The sequence below is a fragment of the Gossypium hirsutum genome, chromosome A11 (genome assembly GCF_007990345.1).
Source record: "Gossypium hirsutum isolate 1008001.06 chromosome A11, Gossypium_hirsutum_v2.1, whole genome shotgun sequence".
NCBI lineage: Eukaryota > Viridiplantae > Streptophyta > Magnoliopsida > Malvales > Malvaceae > Gossypium > Gossypium hirsutum.
Window position 1 is genome coordinate 120,212,575 of NC_053434.1, and position 9,449 is coordinate 120,222,023.

Consider the following 9,449-nt stretch of genomic DNA (forward strand, 5'->3'; position numbering starts at 1 on the left):
TTAGTTGTTCAACAGATGTCTTGGCGTCTCTCATCCACGATCTTATTTATCTTCGACATGATGCCATAGTGTCTTTCAACTATGGTATCGTTCATTTCATGTCACGTTGCTATGGTATCTTTCAACCATGGTCTTACACATTTCATATCATGTTGCCATGGTATCTTTCAACCATGGTCATTTCATTTCAGAGAGCACACTGCCGCGAACCTCATCCTTACAGCGGGATTACCAGTCCAGGCTAAATCCCCTGTAATGTAAACTCATAGAGTATTGCCGGGATTACCAGTCCAGGCTAAATCCCCTGCAACGATAATTACTCTAATGAGCTTGGATCTGAATTACTAGTTCAGGCTAAATTTAGACCCTAATTCGGATTACCCGTCCGGGCTAAATCCATTTTACACATATTCTTCGGGAGGGCTATATCAGGATAGGATCACCCGTCCGGGCTAGATCTTTTTTACCGTCAATTCATTTTCAGAGATCCATAGAATTTTCCTTTCATTCAACCATGATTTTTTCTCATTTTATCAAATATATCAATGTTTCATTAATTTTCATACAATGAACATTCAAATCATATTCACATCAATAACATACATTTCAAGCATTTAAGAATATAATTCAAGTTACACAAACTTACCTCATTGCTTGTTTGTGTTTATAATTTCATTAATTCGATATCTTTTCTTTTCTACGATCAAGTCTCGTATTTGAGTCGTCCGGATCTTTATAAATAAATTTGATCATCATTTTCATTCGTTTCATATTCTAATGCATTTAATTAATGCTCTAGGTAAAATTACCATTTTGCCCCTAAACTTTTAATTAATGACAATTTCATCCTTAGGGTTAGGAAAATAAAATTCTTGCAATTTAATCCTTACTTCTAGCTATTATTCTCATACATATTGATAACAGTCCATGAATTTTATAAAATATCAGAATTTTCTATAATTTCAACACTTTTCAATTTAATCCCTAAAACGTGTTTTCCCCCGATCTTGAACTAAATTAATAATTTCACTCAATTTTGTAATTTAAATAATAAAATAATCTATTTCATGCAATTTGGTAATTTCTAGAATTTTTACAAAAATTATATATAAAGTTTTACTTTTATTCAATTTAGTCCCTGAGCCTAAAACATGCAAATTAGCCATGCTAGATGAATATTCATACACATTTTTCCTCCTCCTCCTCTCCATTCCACATCCTTAGTGTATATAACACACTTGTAAGTAACATTATCTATAATTTTTATTATTAACTTTTATGAATATTCAAGCTGTCCATCTATGTCATAATCACTAAATTATTTACATGTAGAGCTATAGAACTCCAATTTAAGATCCGATAATTTTCCCTGAAACTAGACTCATATATATTCTTACCATAAAATTTTCAGAATTTTTGGTTTAGCCAATAAGTACAGTTTATTCTTTAAAGTTACCCTTGTTCTGCTGTTTGACAGTTCTGACCCTTCTTCACTAAAAGTTAATTATCTCCTCGTACAAAATTCAAATGATTTTCCGTTTATTTCTATTTAAAATAGACTCATTCAGGATTCTAATCATATAAATTTAAGCCCATAATTATTTTTATCCAATTTTTATGATTTTCTAAAGTCAGAACAGGGGAACCCGAAATCATTCTGACCTTGTCTCACAAAATTTATTATATCTCATGATTAAAATTCCATTGCTTACATAATTTCTTCTATAAGAAACTAGACTCAATAAGATTTAATTTCATATTTTATTCATCCTATAATTATATTTATACAATTTTTTATGATTTTTCAAAGTTAGACTACTGCTGTCCAAAACTGTTTTAGTGCAAGATATTAATTACTATGTTTATAACACCCTTATTTTCTTTTTCTACACTATTTCTCATCACTTTCTCTTATTTTCTCTTCACTAACATATCATAGAACCTTATGTAAGAAAACTATACTATAACATTATTTTCATGCTTTCTCAATAATAACAACTTAAAAATATATTAAAATCTTGACGTACTTACCTTTTTCTATTGATTCCAATCTTTAATTTGATTTTCTCTCTCCTCCAGCTTCTATTCATTGAATCCAATTTGACATTCTAACTCCCCACAGTCTCCTTAACATTTTTCTCTCTTGGTAGCTATGGAAATTCTTTTGATTTCTAGGTGAAAATAGTAAATTTTTGGTGGAAGGACCAAATTGTAAAGAAAAGAAAACTTTCTTTCTTTTCTTCTCTTCTAACATTTGCATGCATGGAAAGATGATGAGAATTGTTCATCTTTCCTTCCTTATATACTAAATAAATAATAAAAAAATAAATAAATATCTCATTAAAATATTAATAAAATAATATTTATCTAATTAATTAATTTAAAATATTATCAACATAATCATTACATTCTAGAATTCTCTCTCTTACTAATTGACCATTTTGCCCTTCATGATCTTTTAGAATTCCATCCTTGAGTCATCACTTAATTTGGTAAAATTGCCATTTAGTCCCTCATAATTTTTCACCTATTCAATTTGGTCCTAATTCATCCATTTTCCTTAGTTTCTAGATCATTCTACCCTTAAAATATTTTCAATATTGCTCCTTCAACTTTTTCATATTACACTTTAACCCCTCAAATTTTGAGTATTTACTATTGTGCAACAAGACTTTTCTCATCTTTACAATTTAGTCCTTTCTTGAATTAATATATCATAATATACTTCCCAAGGTTGACACGACTCAAAATTTTCCTTTTTGTCACTTTATTTTCTTATTTTACTATATCGAGGATAATATCTTACTGCAAAAATTTTCGGGGTATTACAAAAATTTTAGGCCTTTTTTTGGGCCAGGCCCGAGCTTAATAAATGGGCCTAAATTTTTAATTGAGCCAGGCCTAACCCATAAGCACCTCTACTCCTAGGGTTTGTCGAGGGATGACTAATTTGACTATGGAATGAATAGTTTGATTAGATCAATTTTTTTAATAGCAATGACTAAAATAAGAATTATTCTATTTAAAGTGAGTAATGGGATAGTTTACTTTATAATTTATATAAGATAATACTAATTAAAATATTAACATTTATCAATCGTGCCGATAAATCATTAATTGAATGTATTTAATAATTAGTATCCAATTCAAATTTCGAACATAGCATGAAATTGAGCGTCTATTTTACCAAATAATTTAAATGAAATTATGAGAAAAGAAAATAGATAAATGAGCTAGTGTTTTGGATAAATAATTTTAACAATAGTAGTTTTTTAGAATTCATTCAAAATATATTAGTAATAGGAATTATATTGTTTGGATAAATAACTGTTTGAAAATAGATTATTGAGATTTAATGTGATAAGCAAATTATAAAAGAAAAATAACATTGTTTAATATATATATATATATGCAATATGGATATCAATGAATGTGTAAAAAAAATAATAGAAAATTTTAAATACATATTTAAATTAAATAAAAATTATATATTGAAGTTTGAGTTTTTTTTAATAATGAAATTTTGTACATTAAATGAAATAATAGTTTGAGTAATTTTAAAAAATCGCTTCTTAACTGGAATTTGAATAGATACTTGAATTTTTTTAAAATATGAAAATATTGGATTGAAATAAGATCATTCTTTCAAATCTCTTCTTCATATATATCATTGTATTTTTTTTCATCATTAGGGTGAATTTGGATGGATGATTAGGTACGATGCAGTGCATTTAGCTTACTTTTTATCTTATGTTACAGTATTTAATCTCACCGCCATCATTGTTTTTATACTAATAGGGTAGTTAAACGCACCACTCATCCAAATCTACCATTAAACTTAAGCAATAGTAAAACTAAAAACAAACTAAACTTGCTCCTAGAGGTGTTCGTGGAAACTCACTTTAGACCATTTTTATGCTTAGGATTTTCAACATTAAGTTTGTTGAGATATAATATTTTTTATACTTAAGTTTAAATGAAAAAATATTTTTTATTAATTTATTTTATTAATGTAATTGATGTAGGCTCAAATCCCAGTATATACCTATATTTAGTAATAAGAATATTTGTATTGTGGCATGACAAATTCTTTTCAGTTCTTAGCAACCTGCAATCTGCAACCTACTCCCTACTTCCTCCCCACAATTATTAAAAAAAAAAGAGAGAGGAAAAACTAGATTCTCTTGTTGGTCCTTCCTTGTTTGGTTTGAACCCACAACATTTAGTTTATTGATTAAGGATACGGACAAGAAAGATTCGATTAGAAAATTTTGAATTTTTTTTTTGAATTAAATAGTTTAAGTTATTCAGATCAACTTGAATAAAAAAATAAAATTTTCTATTTAACTTGAATATGAATTACACAATTTGAGTTATCTAAAAATCTAAATAAGAAAATACAAAAGTACATTGTTTTGGTAAATGTTTACACATTAACTTAAAAGGTAAAATCATTATATTGTTTATGTAGTTAAATAATATTGTACTTTATCTACTAGTTAAATAATTGATTCATGTAAACGCGACATTGAGTATAAATAATAAGATTCGTTAACTCGACTTAACTTGACTCAAAATTTTTTGACTTGATTCGATTCGAAAAAAATTCAAATTGAATTCAATTACTAAAATAGGATTTGTCAATTGACTCGACTCGATCAAATGCTCACCCCTTGTCAAGGATGTTCAATCATATCCCCAATATCATGAGAGTGATTTGCAGGTCATGATAGTATGGTAGTTTAAATGCATCGTATCCGGGTGTGAGTGTGTGAGTTTGAGATTCTATTATAAAAAAAAATATTTTTGAGGTTAAATGATCCAAAAAGCCCCTGAATTTAAAAAAAATAAAATTAAGCCACTATATTCATTTTCCACTCAATTGGGCCGCTAAATGTTAAATTTTCAATTAATTAAGCCCTTTGAGCGCTAAAGTTAATGATCAATCATTACAAAATAATGACAATATTTTTCAGAGTTGTTTTCACCACATGACATATTAGGATTGCACTATGTGGCAAAATTTAGAGTTTTATTTTAAAATCAATAAATAATAAAAATGACGAAAATTAAAAATAAAGATAATTAAATTTAAATTTAAAACCATTATTTTTAATTATTTCAATTTTACAATTTTTATTTTCAATATTCGAGAATCAATTGTAAAATTTTTAACTAAACATCTTTTCTTTAATTTTACTATTTTCTAATAAAATAAAATTTATTTTTCTGAAATCAAAAGTAGGCATAAATATCTTAAGGGTTGATATTTAATATTTGAATTCGATTTTAACGTTTAATTTCATATACAAATCAAATAACATCGTATGACTCAACAAATATTTGACACATATATTTTAATACGAAAATATAAGTACTTAGGCAATAAAAAATTCAAATACCAAATTGAACATTAAAATTAAACTCAGGTATTTAATAGAGACAAAAAAACCTCTGAGTATCAAATTGAAAAAACTTAAATATCTAGTTGCACATTAACCCAAAAGCTTAATGGGTCATGAGCAATATTGTTTAAATCAGACTGATCGGTTAGATTGGGAACCAGTTGAGATAACGTCTAGAGACTAGTTTTGAACTGGTTAGATCGAGAATCTGTATGGACAGGTTGAATCGAGTTTTTAGAAAAAAGTAATTTTTATTTAATTTTTTATTTATAATTTTTTAATCAAACTGATTGGATAGACAAACTGATGACTAATTCGATCACTGATTCAGTTATGAATTATAATCTAGTAAATTTTTATTGATAAAATATTAATATTTAACATATAAAAATGAATAATAGTTGATGTTTGGAATGGATAATAACATCTCATTATCAAACTCAAATTTCAAACTTTCTCTTTAGGTTTCATTATCTTAATACCACAAGCTGGATAAAATCAAATATTCAAATCTTTAATCTCTTAATTTCACATTAAATATTATACCATTAGATCACATGTTTTTTATAAAATGTTTTCTTGTTCAGGTTGTTTTTTTTTTTGTTGAAAATTAATATATAAACTATTTTTTATACAATTAATATATAAACTATTAAACTAGGATGTTGAATCTAATCATTAAATTATTAAACTTTTCGATTTAATTACTATTTTTTAAATTTAAATATTTGGTCACTCAAAGCTGATTTGGGCCTTTCATTGTTTACACATTGTATCAGATTGCTTTTAAATATAAAATATTCAACAAATTTAGTCCTCAATATTTACAAAATTTGAAATTTTAGTTTACGTTAACTATAAATAAACAATATATTTCTCATTATTTTATTTTATGTTTTGAAGTTGGAGATGACAACTTTGAGCTCACTTTTTTTTTTTCTATTTCGGGTATTGAATTTTATTGTTTGGTGATGTTTTTTATTATAACTTGACCGGTTGATTATTGCAGCCTCTACCTGAGATTTGTAACTAGCTTTGCTTCATCAATTATAATGTTTTAAATATCATTACTATATGATGTTTTTTTCATTCTTTCTTTCCGTTTTTCGTATGCTGGGTCGATAAACAAGGTGTATAAGAATGGTCTATGACAAAGACATGTTAGGAATTCTATATAGAAGTAGGATAAAAATATAAAATTTTGAAATCTAAAGCTAAGATTTCTAGGTTAAGAAGCTTAAATTATTAATTTCTATAAATGACCAAAAATTAATTTATTGATTTTTTTAGAACTATAACTAAATTGGTAAATTTTGTAAATTTTGAGAGATAATTTTATTGAATATTTTATATTTAGGATCAAGTTGCTATAATGTGTAAAGATTAGAGGGCTAAATTTTTTATTAGACTAATAAAAAAGCCCGTATTTTGATTTTGAAAAGTTCAATGACTAAAATAAAATAAAAATAATATTTTAATGATATTTTGTAATTTACCCTAAAAGTTGTGGATAGTGTCACGCACAATGAAAATATTAATTCGAGTCGAATTTAATGGAAATTTTTTTAACTAATTAAATTGATTATTTTATAATCTTAATATAAATTTAATTATTTTTTGAATTAAATGAAATAAAATTAAGTTGATTGAATTTGTTAAGTTAAATTAAAAAATATATGTCAAATTAAAACTGTAGATAATATAATTAAGTTTTAAGCTAGAGTAGATAAATATGATAATATATATCTTAGAATTTTTTCAAATAATATAAAATAAGATAGTTTAAGATGATAAAACTTAATCTGCTAATTTATTTGTTTAAGTATCTAATTTATTATTTTGTTTTTAATTTAACATATATATTAAAATTTTATATAAAATTTAATTTATTTTGTATTTTTTATAATCGTTATAAAACATTGGAAAGTTTTCTTATAATTTATTTGAAGTTTATTTTGTATCATATAGATGGATCAATTTGTTTATTTTCAAATTTGATAAGGGCTTAAAGAGCATTTTCACTATTTTGTTATTCGATGTATTCTGTTTTTTAAGTTATTAAAATTTAATTAAATTCAAACTCAAAAAAGACAAATTACTTAATTAAGTTCATTCAAAAAGCGAAATCACTTAATTTAATTAACTTAAAATAAATAAAATTTTCAATCTTTTCAAATCAAATTAAAATTTGTTTACCCCTAGTAAAAACATCTAAAATCAAAGAACTAAAAAGGTCTATTTTTTGGTAAAGTAGAAGAATAGTCACTCAATTATGCACTTGTTTCTATTTTGGTTACCTGATTATAATTTTTTTCGATTTAGCCCTCTATTTTTATAAAAAGATTAAAATAATAAATTTTGTAAATATTGATGGTTAAATTTTTTTAGATTTAGGATTGAGTTGATCTACCATGTAAACATTGGAGGGCTAAATTTATTATTAGATCAATAAAAAGTCAATGTTAGACTTTCATTACCAGGTCAACAAAAATTAATGAGAAAGTGACTAAAATATTTAATTTTGAAAGGTTGAATGACTAAATTCCTAATAAATTAATAATTAGGTGACCAAAATAAAACCAAATTTGACTACATTTGTCATTGCCCCTTAAATTTTACTAAAAGGGAGTTTAGAGTTTAGTTCAAGTTCACACAGAGGGAGCGAAGTGTAGTGCATGGTTCGATTGGACGAGACATTTCTACTCTGTAAACTTATATTTTAAGTGATATTTCAAGTATCTATAAAGTCAAGAAATAAAATTTTGATTCGTAAAATTTTGATTCGTCTAGAAGACTATACCAATTCGTTGAGAAATCCGTTCACTGTGTAGGGATGGTACTTTATAAACTTCTTGGAAAGAAAATTTTCTCCCCCGATAAATCCAATTATTCATTCGGTTTAATAGATCTAGTCCTAATTGAGCTCAAACAAAGTGAATTTTAATTAAAATCACTTGGCTTGAATTAAAATATATTAATATTAATATAAAATATTTTTAAATTTTAAATAATATATTAAAATCTTATTAGGGTTAACGCGAATTAGAGATTGGATAAAATCTTCAAAAAGAAATTAAAATCGCATCTCAATTTCACTTTATCTATAAAAACATTTATTGCCTTATTTAATTTTAGATGATTTTTATATTTTTTTAAAATATTAAATTAATATATTATTTTCACCTCTAAAATTCTCCAATATGCTGAAAATTTCGAAACAATAATTTCGGATTGGTGTCCTAAAACAAGTCAAAAAGCAATTTAAATTTTTAAAATTTTCCGGCAGCTAAACAAAATTATACATAAAATAAGGGACTGATTTGACAATTTAGCCTAAAAGTGCACATTCAAACTTAATCCCCTATTATCATCCACATAAATCCAAGCCGATAACCTCAAGATCAACCATCCAAAATTCCCAATTCGATCATCGTGCCACGTGTCCTGTGGTTATCACCCCATCCATAGCCTTCACAAATCACCCCCCACAAAGATTCAAAGAGAAAAAGGCCAAATAAAAAATAAAAAATTAAATTTTTAAAAAAAATAATCTAATTGGCCAAACCACCTTTATATTCAAGTTTCGCGGCAACGCCACCCTCTCTCTCTCAAAAATTTCTTTTAACATATTTGTATTTTTTTTTATTTTGAAAAACCTCTTTCTTCTTTTTGTTTGGGTAAACTTTGTACCTTTCTCATTCTAAAACCCTTATGTTTATCTTCATGGTTTAGCTCAGATCGAACAAGGCTGTAATTTGGTAAGTGGGTTTGTTTCCGATCTGTGAATTAGGGTTTAAAAAGCTGAGATTTTGAAACTACGTGTGCCTTTTGGAATGTTATTAAGACATATTGTGTTCAAAGTATGAATCTTTATGGTTTTTTAAAAGTGTTTTTTTGTTTTTCTTTACTGGGTTGGAAGCTGTTTTTCGAACCATTGGCCATCCTTTTATACTGAATTATAGATTTTGGTTTTTGAGTTCCTGCAATTTGGATTTTTTTTTTATATTTGTTCTTATATACCCTTTTTTTCAGAAAAAAAAGGTG

The 9,449-nt window shown here is 25.9% G+C and overlaps 1 protein-coding gene across 4 annotated transcripts in view; it reads left to right on the forward strand.

Moving 5' to 3' along the window:
* The first annotated feature begins 8,954 nt into the window (after positions 1–8,954).
* The window catches only part of LOC107930936 (protein ALWAYS EARLY 2), a 9,478-nt gene continuing 8,983 nt past the window's right edge, over positions 8,955–9,449 (forward strand). For all 4 annotated transcript variants that reach the window (XM_016862700.2, XM_016862703.2, XM_016862702.2 and 1 more), the window contains exon 1: positions 8,955–9,163. The gene's annotated coding sequence lies outside the window, so the exon portion shown is untranslated. The remainder of the gene's footprint in view (positions 9,164–9,449) is intronic.